At 34.4% G+C, this 10,669-nt stretch overlaps 1 pseudogene; it reads right to left on the reverse strand.

Moving 5' to 3' along the window:
- Positions 1–261: 261 nt before the first annotated feature.
- On the reverse strand, positions 262–8,993 carry LOC121242213 (annotated as a pseudogene).
- Between the last annotated feature and the right edge of the window lie 1,676 nt (positions 8,994–10,669).

Genomic DNA, 10,669 nt, shown 5'->3' on the forward strand with positions numbered 1-10,669 from the left:
TTAATTTAATATTTAAATACTTAATTTTCAAATCATTAAATTTATTTTAATTTAAAATTTTTTTACACGTGAGATCTATAATATTTTTTAACTCAACATTTTTTTATATGTAGGACTTATAAATTTTTTTAATTTTTTATAAATACATTTAAATTTATCTTAACATTAAAATATATCTAAATTTATTTTAAGTGAGCTATATAAAATTTATTCAATTATTTCAACTTATTACTATTTATAAAAAATTTAATTCTTCTCAATTCAATTCAACTCAACGTGAAAACGGAAGTTAATGTCTCCGTCTCTTTCACCCCGAGTTAAAGCCTCGTCCAAGTCATTGAAGTTTATGTGCAAGGAAAGATAGCTCAGATTGACGCACGCATAGCTTAGGCAACATTCCTGGTAAAACTCCAACAGCCAGTTTCTAGAGAATAAACAAGATAGAAATTGTTGGTATTTTTTAATAAATTATATTTATTAGTAACTTTTTATCATTACTGTTGCTTTTGAAAGCTTTCCTTCAGTTTTTTTAATTTTGAAGAAAAACTTTTACTGCATCTTTTATTTTCAAGTGATCTTTTAAGTTATGAACGTTTAGTTTTTTATGGGTTTTATTATAGAGAAATTTTATATATCAATTACTATTTATTTTTATATCTCATATTTATAATTTTATTATTATTATTATTATAAGATGTGAGAATATTTTTTATAAAATGTGAAGTATAAAATAATAAATAATGATTGATAAAAATAATTTTTATTTATTATATAAAAAGCTGTTAGGTTGGGCGTTAACTCAATAATTTATTTATTTATTATTATTTTAAGTTTGCGTTTCCGGCATTAATAGCTTGGAATCAAGAGTCATTACTGATAAAAATTCCACAGTTTAGTTTTCAAAAAAGGCCGTACGAGAAGTGCATTGAAATGTACGGATAGAAATAAGGTGCAAGAAGTTTTCCAGGAGGAAGTTGGCTACTTCAATTATTTTCATTGCATTTGCCGTTCACTTCGAATATTCGTTTTGGTGTGTCTTTTTCACATGAGATAGAGAGAAGATAAGAGAGATTTTTTTGAGTAGAGTATTGGGCTCATCCATTTTACGGAATGGATTCGAGCTATAGGACTATTAGTTAGGTTAGTTATTATATCTTAGAAGAATCAAGCCAAAAGAAATTTTGTTATACCAGTTAATTTGAAATTTCATACATTGTAAATGACTTGAGTCTCCTTAAAGAGAGCGATATTTTTGTGCTTCAGTTCAAATTAGTTCCGTTTGAATGTTAATTTTATTGTAACTTTTATTATATTATTGTATATTTTACTAACATAAATAAAATAAAAATCAATCTCAACAAATGCAGCAATGTGGTATTTGGACCTCCCCATGAAAATTGAATCAATTTTTTAGAATTTCGAAAACAATCACCAAATAATTACTGAAAGGAGCTTGGTAACTTAAGAGAAAACCTAAAGACCAATTCGACTGGTCTTCCTCAATAACGAGCCCTCTAATAGCAGTTCGGTAAGCATTTTATTTTAATTACCATGCATTTGCCTATACCAGAACAGAACAGACCAACAAACCGTGCTTTTCTGTCTTCATATTCCAACCCAATCCCATCCCCACCATGACCCCACTCTTGAGAAATGCTCAAAGTTCTTTTGTTCTAAAAATAGTCAAATTCGAGATAAAATCCATCAACCTTTAAAGAAAAAGAAAAAGAAAAGAAAATAACCATTCGTTAGCTGTCTCTCATTTTGTAAGCTTCCTTGTGATCAACTTGGATAGGATATCTAACCAAAATGTCAAAATTTTCAGAAACGAAAAAGGCACCCAAGAGATTCAAGATTGGAGGCCAAGTTGAATTCTTTTTTCCTTCTTGGAGATATTTAGAATCAAAAGAAATTATTTTTTTGAAAAAAAAAAAGTGAGCTTCATCTCTGGTCCTTATATTCAATGGATTATGATCCTTATATTCAATGGATTTCGACTTCTGGACAGACGACGGAGAACATGACGAGCATGTAGCGGGCTACGACAAGATATAGCTTTGGTGGGCGACTGCAACTGTGGTGTGCAACTGGAAGTGTGGTGGGTGATGCCAAGATCTCGAAGATGGTGACGGCAAGATCTCAAAGGGGTGACGGCAACTGTGGGGTCTCCGTTTGGTGGCAATGACTGCAAAATCTCAGTGCATGGTCAGTGGCAACGACGAGTTGCTATGTAGTGGGGAAGGGTTTCGATGGGGAAGGATTTTGATAAAGAGAAAACCTGGAGGCAGAGCAATTCAGTTTTAATTACCTGTACTGTTGTGTATTATCCTCATTCACCACTTTTTTACATGTCTTATGCTTATTGGAGGGTTGTTTTTTTCCTATAAACAGCAGAATTGTCTAGAAGCATTTTCTGTAACTGAAACTTGGTAAAACCTTTGAGTGAAAAAAGAAGGACCTCCACCAATGAACTCATTCCCTTTCATGTGGCATATGAGGGCCCCTCAAACAATATAAAAAGTAATCCTAAACCTCCAGCCTTTGAATGCGAGGAAAGATGAACCAAAAACTTCAGCAAATTACTAGAAATTGAATGAATAGGCCTTTTCTCATTGGTAATATTTACATATAATCCAATGGAAACAATAACTAAACAGAATGTATTTTCCAAACTAATATCCTCAAAAACACCTCTATGTCAAGAAATTGGAGATTTGGTGCATCAATATTGAGATGGGTAAATCCATCACAATTTATCAATGTCAATCTATTGAGTAGAGGGCAGCTAGAGTTCAAATTTCCAAATTCATCTCGGGCCAACATCACATCCTGCAAATCAAGGCTCTTCAAGCTCCTAAAGCCTTTAAATGTCAATGGAGGTTTTAGCAAACAATTAGATAACTCCAAATGAATCAAATTTTGGCATGAAAATAAACAAGAAGGCACCTTGATGGACGAAGAGTCCATCAATTAATAAGGGTGTAAAAAAAAAAAATCGAAAAAACGGTTGAACCGGACCAGACCGGTGGGTTCAGTCCAGTTTGTAAGCGGAAAAATAATGTTCTTATACTATAACATAAATAGACTAACTGTTAAGTATATGTAAACATCATGTCATTACTAATATAGATAATCAATAAAATCAGACCGGATCGGACCGAAATCGAAAAAATTGAAAGTTCCAAATTCGGTAGTGAATTTGTTCGATATCAGTTTTTAAATTTTCAAAAACTGTTTATACCGGTTCGGTTCTAAAAAATATACAAAACTGGACCGAACTGAATTAGTTACACCTCTATCAATCAATGTCACTGATACTTAGAAGATCTTGATATAGTAGTTGGAACATGTATATAGGTCATGGAAGGACTTGTTTGTCCCTTCAGGGGATGGGCACGATTCGATTACTAGAGTTAAAGGCCCAACATTAAAGAACGTGCAAGATGGCGAGAAAAGGTCTAGACCAGGATGGGAAAGGACGAGACAGTCCTTGCTAGGGAACGCCCCAAACCACCCTACGTCTAATGATCATATACGGGTCGAAATCTTGCCTTTGATAGGAAGCGCAATATGAAATGCGACAGAACACAATTCTAGACATAAAGACTCGAAGGGAAAGAGAGCCCCTCCGAGAGGGGACACCGCATTAAATACGATTGGATGTAGCCCCTAGACACAAAACCTCGACGTGGGTTGAGACATCCTGACAAGGGGTGCTGCATTAATGCAATGACATGTTGTCCGACATGGGGGAAGACACTTCAGGCACCTGGGACTGACACACGGCCTGGACTCTCACGGGGGTAGTAGGGGGGAAATCTTGGACAATGGGCGAAAGTCCGATCCAGCAAAATCGCATGAGTGAAGAAGGCCAGAGGGGTATAAAAGTCCTATTACACATCATATTCTCTCCAACTCTCAATCTCTCTCACTCTTCAGCATTCACTAACTTAGGCATCGAAGGTGCTTCCTGGCACTCTGGGCCCTTCAAGCTTTCTTGCTTCGGGTGACCGACAGAGCATGGTGGTGTGCGAAACATGTCCTTAACAGGTCCATTATGAAGTAAGATAACATGATCAACAATATTCACAAGTTTATTCTTGGCTATGGTTTGATCTTGGGAAGAAATTGAGAAACACTGACTATTAACACGAGATGTGGAAGTGTAGCCAATTTTTACCTCCACTTGCTTGGCAAAATACTTGTCCTTACTGCCTCCCTAATTGGCAATTGAGACAAAATTTGATCAATAACATGTACTGACAAGATGCTAATCTTAAGTTAAAAAAGAAAGCATTTCAATTTACTTTTCTTTCTAAAATGATGCTTGAACGTGACCATGAGAAAGAGCTCTACCTCAACCAGAATCTGGAAAGGGTATGACAGTGCAGCTTAGGGCGCATACTGCAGAAAGAGTAATGCGACTCGTGACACCACATAGATAACACCACATAACAACATTAACATTGCCAGCATGAGTTGTCCAAAAATCCGTTCGAAATTTAAAAATCTACCCACAATCTTGAAATCATGCTTGCAACACCAGTGGTGTTACGCCTGAGGTGTTGCGAGTAGCATTACTCCTGATGTAACGCCCAGGTCCGAGGTTCAGGCCCACAAGAAAAAAAAAAAAAAAAACCCAGCCCCTGAGGAAGAAACAACGCCGTATGGTATGTCTTCTCCCCTTCTTCTTTTCCTCCCCTTCTCCTCGGCAGTTTCTCCCTTCCCGTAATTTCTCTCTAGCCGTTCTACCTAATCCCACCTTCCCCAATGTATCTTTAGTTATACCTCACCCCCAAATTTTCTCTTAGTAGACCCACTCTCACTCTCACTCCCTCTCCCTCTCATCAGTTTCTCACTCCCTTCGTTCTCCTCAGCGCCGAGCTCCCCTTTGAACTGTTCATCCGGGTTTCGGCTCGGGAACCCCGGCCTCTCGAATTGAAACTAATTTTTAAAAATCCTTGAAACTAATTTTTAAAAATCCAGAACCCGGGTTCTGGGTTGCAAGGCGTTTATTTATTTATTTATTTTAAATCAAAACCTACATGTTATGAATATTTTTTTCAAGAAAAAAATGTTAATGCAGCATTCAAACTCTATTTATTTAGTTTTTTTAGATCAAAACATACATGTTCCTTGACCACCAATAAAAAGCCATGTATAGAAGAGAGTTAAAAAAAAAAATCATAAAATGGATTATTCATTGGACATAATATGCATTTTTTCTTTTTGAGTTTGTATCCATTTAATTGCTAGAAAGGAACCAAAAAAAAAAAAAGAACATCAAAACATTCAATCCAAAAAAAAAAAAAAATCAATTTTTGGGTATACTGGGGTTTTCCTATGCGGGTATCAGCCTGGATTTGTTTCGGGCAGGATGAACATGCCTACCCCCACCCCCTCCACGCCTCACTCTCAATCACCCCTCTCGCTTTTCGTGATTGCCGACCATTGCTATCAACCCTGTGGTGCCACCGCCTCCACAACTACTAGAGAGACATTGGATATAGTAGTAGTGGGCGACGCACTCCATAACAAGAGTGTGTGGACTTTGGGACATTAAGTTAGACACATTCAAAATCTAAAGAAAAGCTTGATCTCTGTGGAACAATTTGACGACAGTAGTCATGCAGTAGCGTTTTCTAGAGGAGCATGAAAGATCACGAAGAGTGTACTGGTCTTGGCACGTGGTAAGAGAACTAACACTTTGTATTTGACATCAGGGTCCAATGATGTGCTAGGAAATCAGGAGTGCAACAAAACATACTTGACCTCGCGAATCATATGGGCAAACAAAAGGGAGTCAGTTTTGCTATTCCTCATGTAAGCCTGGGGAAATCTCTCGAGACTACGGTGTAGAGCAGAGGTGTGAGAGATAGGGACAAAGCGTTTGGTGTTCCAACGACGTCTAGACCTACAACTATTGCTTATAGAGCTGTTAGGATGACCAGACCTCCACAATAGTTACCTAACTTGAACAATATCCTGCTGATAGACGGTAGTGAGCCACGGTACAACAGAAAAATCTGGTAGTGAGCCACGGTCACACAAAAAGTTTAATATCCTGCTGATAGATGGTAGTGAGCCACGGTCACACAAAAAATTTAATATACACTTTTAAAATGTTTGTGTCTACATTTAGGGGTTTCTTTTGGGCTCCAATCCTATCAATTAGAGGACTTTGATATTGATAGCCCTCTATTTATCATTTAGCCGAATATTCATTATTAGCTTGCTAAGCATAGATCCCTATAGGGTAGGGGAGTTGTAAGGCCGAGAGGGTCAATAAATCAAAATGTAGGTTGTAAATTATGTAACACTATAAACATTATTTATGAGCTCATTGTAATTATGAAAAATTTTAAAGATTAGACTATTGTTCTACTCTTAATTAACTATAATAAAGTGACATTGTTCATTTAATAATTTTTCAGTAAAGTAGAGTTTAAGCTTATGTTTCGTGCCTTTGCTTCTAACTATATCCCCCAAGACCCGACACCGGCGGGCGGGTGCCCCTATCAAGATGCTGAGTGATCGATTGGCCCATTGAGACCCAAAGCCTATTTTTGAACTTTTTTGTTTTGGCTTAGAGTCCATTTTTAGCCAATTTTGGCCCAAAACCTATTTTCACTTCAATTCTGTCCTAAAACCTATTTTAACTCTTCACTTCAATTCAAATTAAGAGTACAGCTATTCTAAAGCCTCTACATTATATACTGCATACATAACATAATTTAAAATTTAAATGATAAGATTTGATTTGTAAAATTCAAAATTCAAAATTTATCTTTCAAATTAAATTATGTCATGTAAGCAATATGTGGTATAGATGCTTGAGAAATAAATAACACTGAAATTAAATGCATAAAATATAAAACTAAATGTTATCTCTAAATATAAATAAACCTAATAAAGATGCTAACTAATACTTCTAACATATTACAGGTAGTAAACTATTACACATTAATATAAAACTATTAATCTAACTATTACAGATTAATCTAAAAATATTACAAATTATCAAATAGTTTAAATGAATAACAATATTATGATAGTTGAAATATATTTAAAAAAAGGAAATAAAGGTAACAACATGTAGTAAGCATTTGTTAACTCCAAGTGACATCATAAAACCTGGAAAAAAAAAAGAACGTCAATTAGGAAAAATTAATAGCATTATTAATATATGTACAAACTACAAAGAATAAATTAACAAAGTTAACAAATCAATAGAAGTGTATCAATTCAAATTGAGGCAGATGTAAATTGAGATAAGTCTCTTTTCTCAAAGTTGTCCATAGAATAATTAAGTTTGAAATTAAGTTTGTCAAATAAATTAAACACAATATATTATATATAAAAGTGAAGTAATGAATTAAGAGTGATTACAGCATTCTAGGGTATCAACATTCTCCTTATTGTAGCTCTCTGCAAGGTCTACCACCTTCTGAACTAGAATTGGCTTCCTTTTGATCAAATTTTGCTTACAAATCAAAGCTCTATAATTTTAGGAGACAGTGAAGTCCAAAATAGACCCAATACGGGTCCCCAATGCCAAATGTGGACTCTAAGGCTATGGTAGAAATAAGAATGGTTAAAATACTGTGGGCTATCTCTCAAAAGACGGGATACTTGATAACATTTACCTTCCACCAAGCTAAAATATCAAATTTCTCTACATATGAGTGTAATTCTGATGATAATTATCTTTCTAAGTTCAATTGGGCATCTAAATTCTTCCAAAACTAGTGGATATCGCTAAATCTCATACTTCATTTATGCTTTTTCGGTCTATCGGCTTTAGGAGGAGGTGATGCGGTGGATAGTGAAATCTCTATATTAACCCCCTGAATAGGTGTATTACCGGTCTGGTTTGGTCCGGTTTTGGACATTGTTTAAAACCGAACCGGTATACATTAGTTTTGAAAATTAAAGAACCGATACCAGACCAATTCACTACTAAAACTGATTTTTTCGGTTTAGGTCCAGTCCAGTCTGGTTTTATGGATAAACAAAATCATAATCCAACAAAACTTTAGCAAGTGATTGACCCATATCTCTCATTTAATGTTACATTAATTTTATATTATAAAATTAAAATTTATATGTTATATCAAAAGTCAAATCTTATATTAAAAATTATAAGATTAATTTATATTATATCATAATCAAATGTTATATTAAGATTTATAAGATTAATTTTATGTAATATCAAATGTTATATTAGTTTTATGATATAAGATTAATATACATAAATAATAAGATTTTAAAATTTCATGTTATATTAATTAGTAATTTAGTATATAATATATATAATATAATATAAAAAATCATATAAAAAATATTTTATATATAATATAAAAAAATAAAAATGAAATATATATGTACTGGTTCGGTTCGGTTCGAACCGGTGTTCTAAAACCAAAACCAAAACCGGATCGTTTTTCAATCGGTTTTACTAAATAGGAATTGATACTGGACCATTGGTTCGGTCCTGTTCATTGGTTTTTCAGTTTTTTTCACAGCCCTTCTCCTGAATGTGGCAAATTCATCATATAACTTATTGAGGGTGTCCTTAACCCATACCATAAGTTGATCTGTCCATCCCTTCCTGCTAGTACTTTCTAAGCACTACACCATTCCATCAATTTTGTACCGAGGGTCATGAACAATATCTATATATAGCAAAATTTTGATCATACTTAAATCTCCTCAATATTTCTCATAGTTGAGCCTCATGCTTAATAGCATAATCCGTAAAGTAGGATCAACACTTTAGCACATTTCATCCAATTGTTCTTTAACTTGACATATTTGTTGACAATATTCATTGGATATTATATATAAAGACCCAGAAATGATGCAGGTCACTTCATAAAAAGCCTAAACAATTCTACAAAAGTCCAAATATTTTTCCAATCAAAATCGTTCTACCTCGATTTCCCTTCAACCTCATCAAAGTGGTGAACATATTGTATATCCTTATCACCCATGGCATTAAAGGCATTTCTATACTGCTCGGTTGTTTCTAACATCAAGAAGGTTGAGTTCCATCTTATATGAAAAGATACAATATCTTCTTGCATTCAATACCTATAACACGGACAAAGATATTGAATTTCTCAAGTCTAGCCAGTGTAGATCTTACAAACATCAACACATTTCTTACTCTTGCAACCCACTCATAAACATCGTTCAAATCTTTCATCACAATAAGATTGAAGATATGTGCCCAACATCGAACATTTAAAATCTCACCACCCAATATAGACATATTTCCCTCTCTAGGCCATATGCCTTAGATATGAGGCATTATCAGCCGTTATTATCACCACTTGCTCCAAATCTCACTCATTTATTTCGAACTACACCGTCTTTCCAATGGTGTCACATTTGTTATTGGTGATTAAATAAAACTTAAGAATCTTTTTGTGTAACCACCAATTACTATCTACAAAATCAATAGTCAAACACATGTAGTTCAAGTCTTGGACCAATGTTTATGTATCAGTGGTGAAGCAAACTCTTTGACCCTTAAATAAATTTTTTAACAAATCTTTCTCTAGGCCTTATAATTTAAGAACATCCTTCATTACCGTATGATGAGAATGAATATTAAATCTAGGTTCCAAGTTTTTTGCAAAGGCTTAGAACCATTTGCTAACCAAAATGTTAGCACGTCTATTACGATCATATGAGCTAAACTCGTCATGCATCTCTACGGGTCATACTTCACAAACCTCTTTAACGTACTGCTCTCACTACTCTCATCCACCATCTTCTTAAGTTCAACCTCTAGTCTAGATTGATTTTTTCAAGTAATGAACGTCTTATCATACTCTTCTTGCACTAATCTTCTAAACGGGTTTTCAACTAAGATGTATCGTGTCGTTTATAGTGACATCCATAAATAACACTATAGTGATTGCACTTTGCTTATGGGTCATTGGAGTCACCACTTTCTAACTTAGTAAAATGCTCCCATGCGGTAGAAACTGGTTTTTTCTTTGGTAGACCCATGGGGATATGTGTAGGGTTAAGTGTAGGTGTAGATGTAGGGGAGGTAACACTAGTTCTAGAATTCGGAATTGATGCACAATCACCACTATCCATGTATTCGACAAACCTATTGCACAAAAAATGGTGACAATCCTGTTAGGGCATTTGTCTCACAAGTTGGTGTTTGACAAATGAATAGCAACTGTGTTAATTGTGCACATTTGGTCTCTATTTATAGACCACAAACATTGGTTGGTAAGAGACACAATCGTTTGATTCAATCAAATGGTTGTGTCTATTAGAGTAAATACAATGGAGCACAAAAGTCCCAAGAGTGCAGCCCTCTCCTTAGCTCCAGCTTCCGTAACTTCAGCTCAGATCTACAAGGATTCAACTATTACATATATGGAGCACTAGTGATACTCTCAAGACGGAAAGTCAGAAGCATAATCCTATGATCCATGCATTTCTATTTTATATTGTACAACTATAAAGAATAACATATTGTGTATAAATATTTTTGTATATTGAAAGAGTTTTATTATATACAGTCACTTTTGTATATTTTTTATACACTCTATTAATGTGATTGGTCAAAATAATTATTTTATATTAAAAAAAAGTGAGACAGCCTATCATATTAATATAACGTATAAAGAATATGCAAAAC

Source organism: Juglans microcarpa x Juglans regia, chromosome 8D (genome assembly GCF_004785595.1).
Source record: "Juglans microcarpa x Juglans regia isolate MS1-56 chromosome 8D, Jm3101_v1.0, whole genome shotgun sequence".
Taxonomy (NCBI): Eukaryota; Viridiplantae; Streptophyta; class Magnoliopsida; order Fagales; family Juglandaceae; genus Juglans; species Juglans microcarpa x Juglans regia.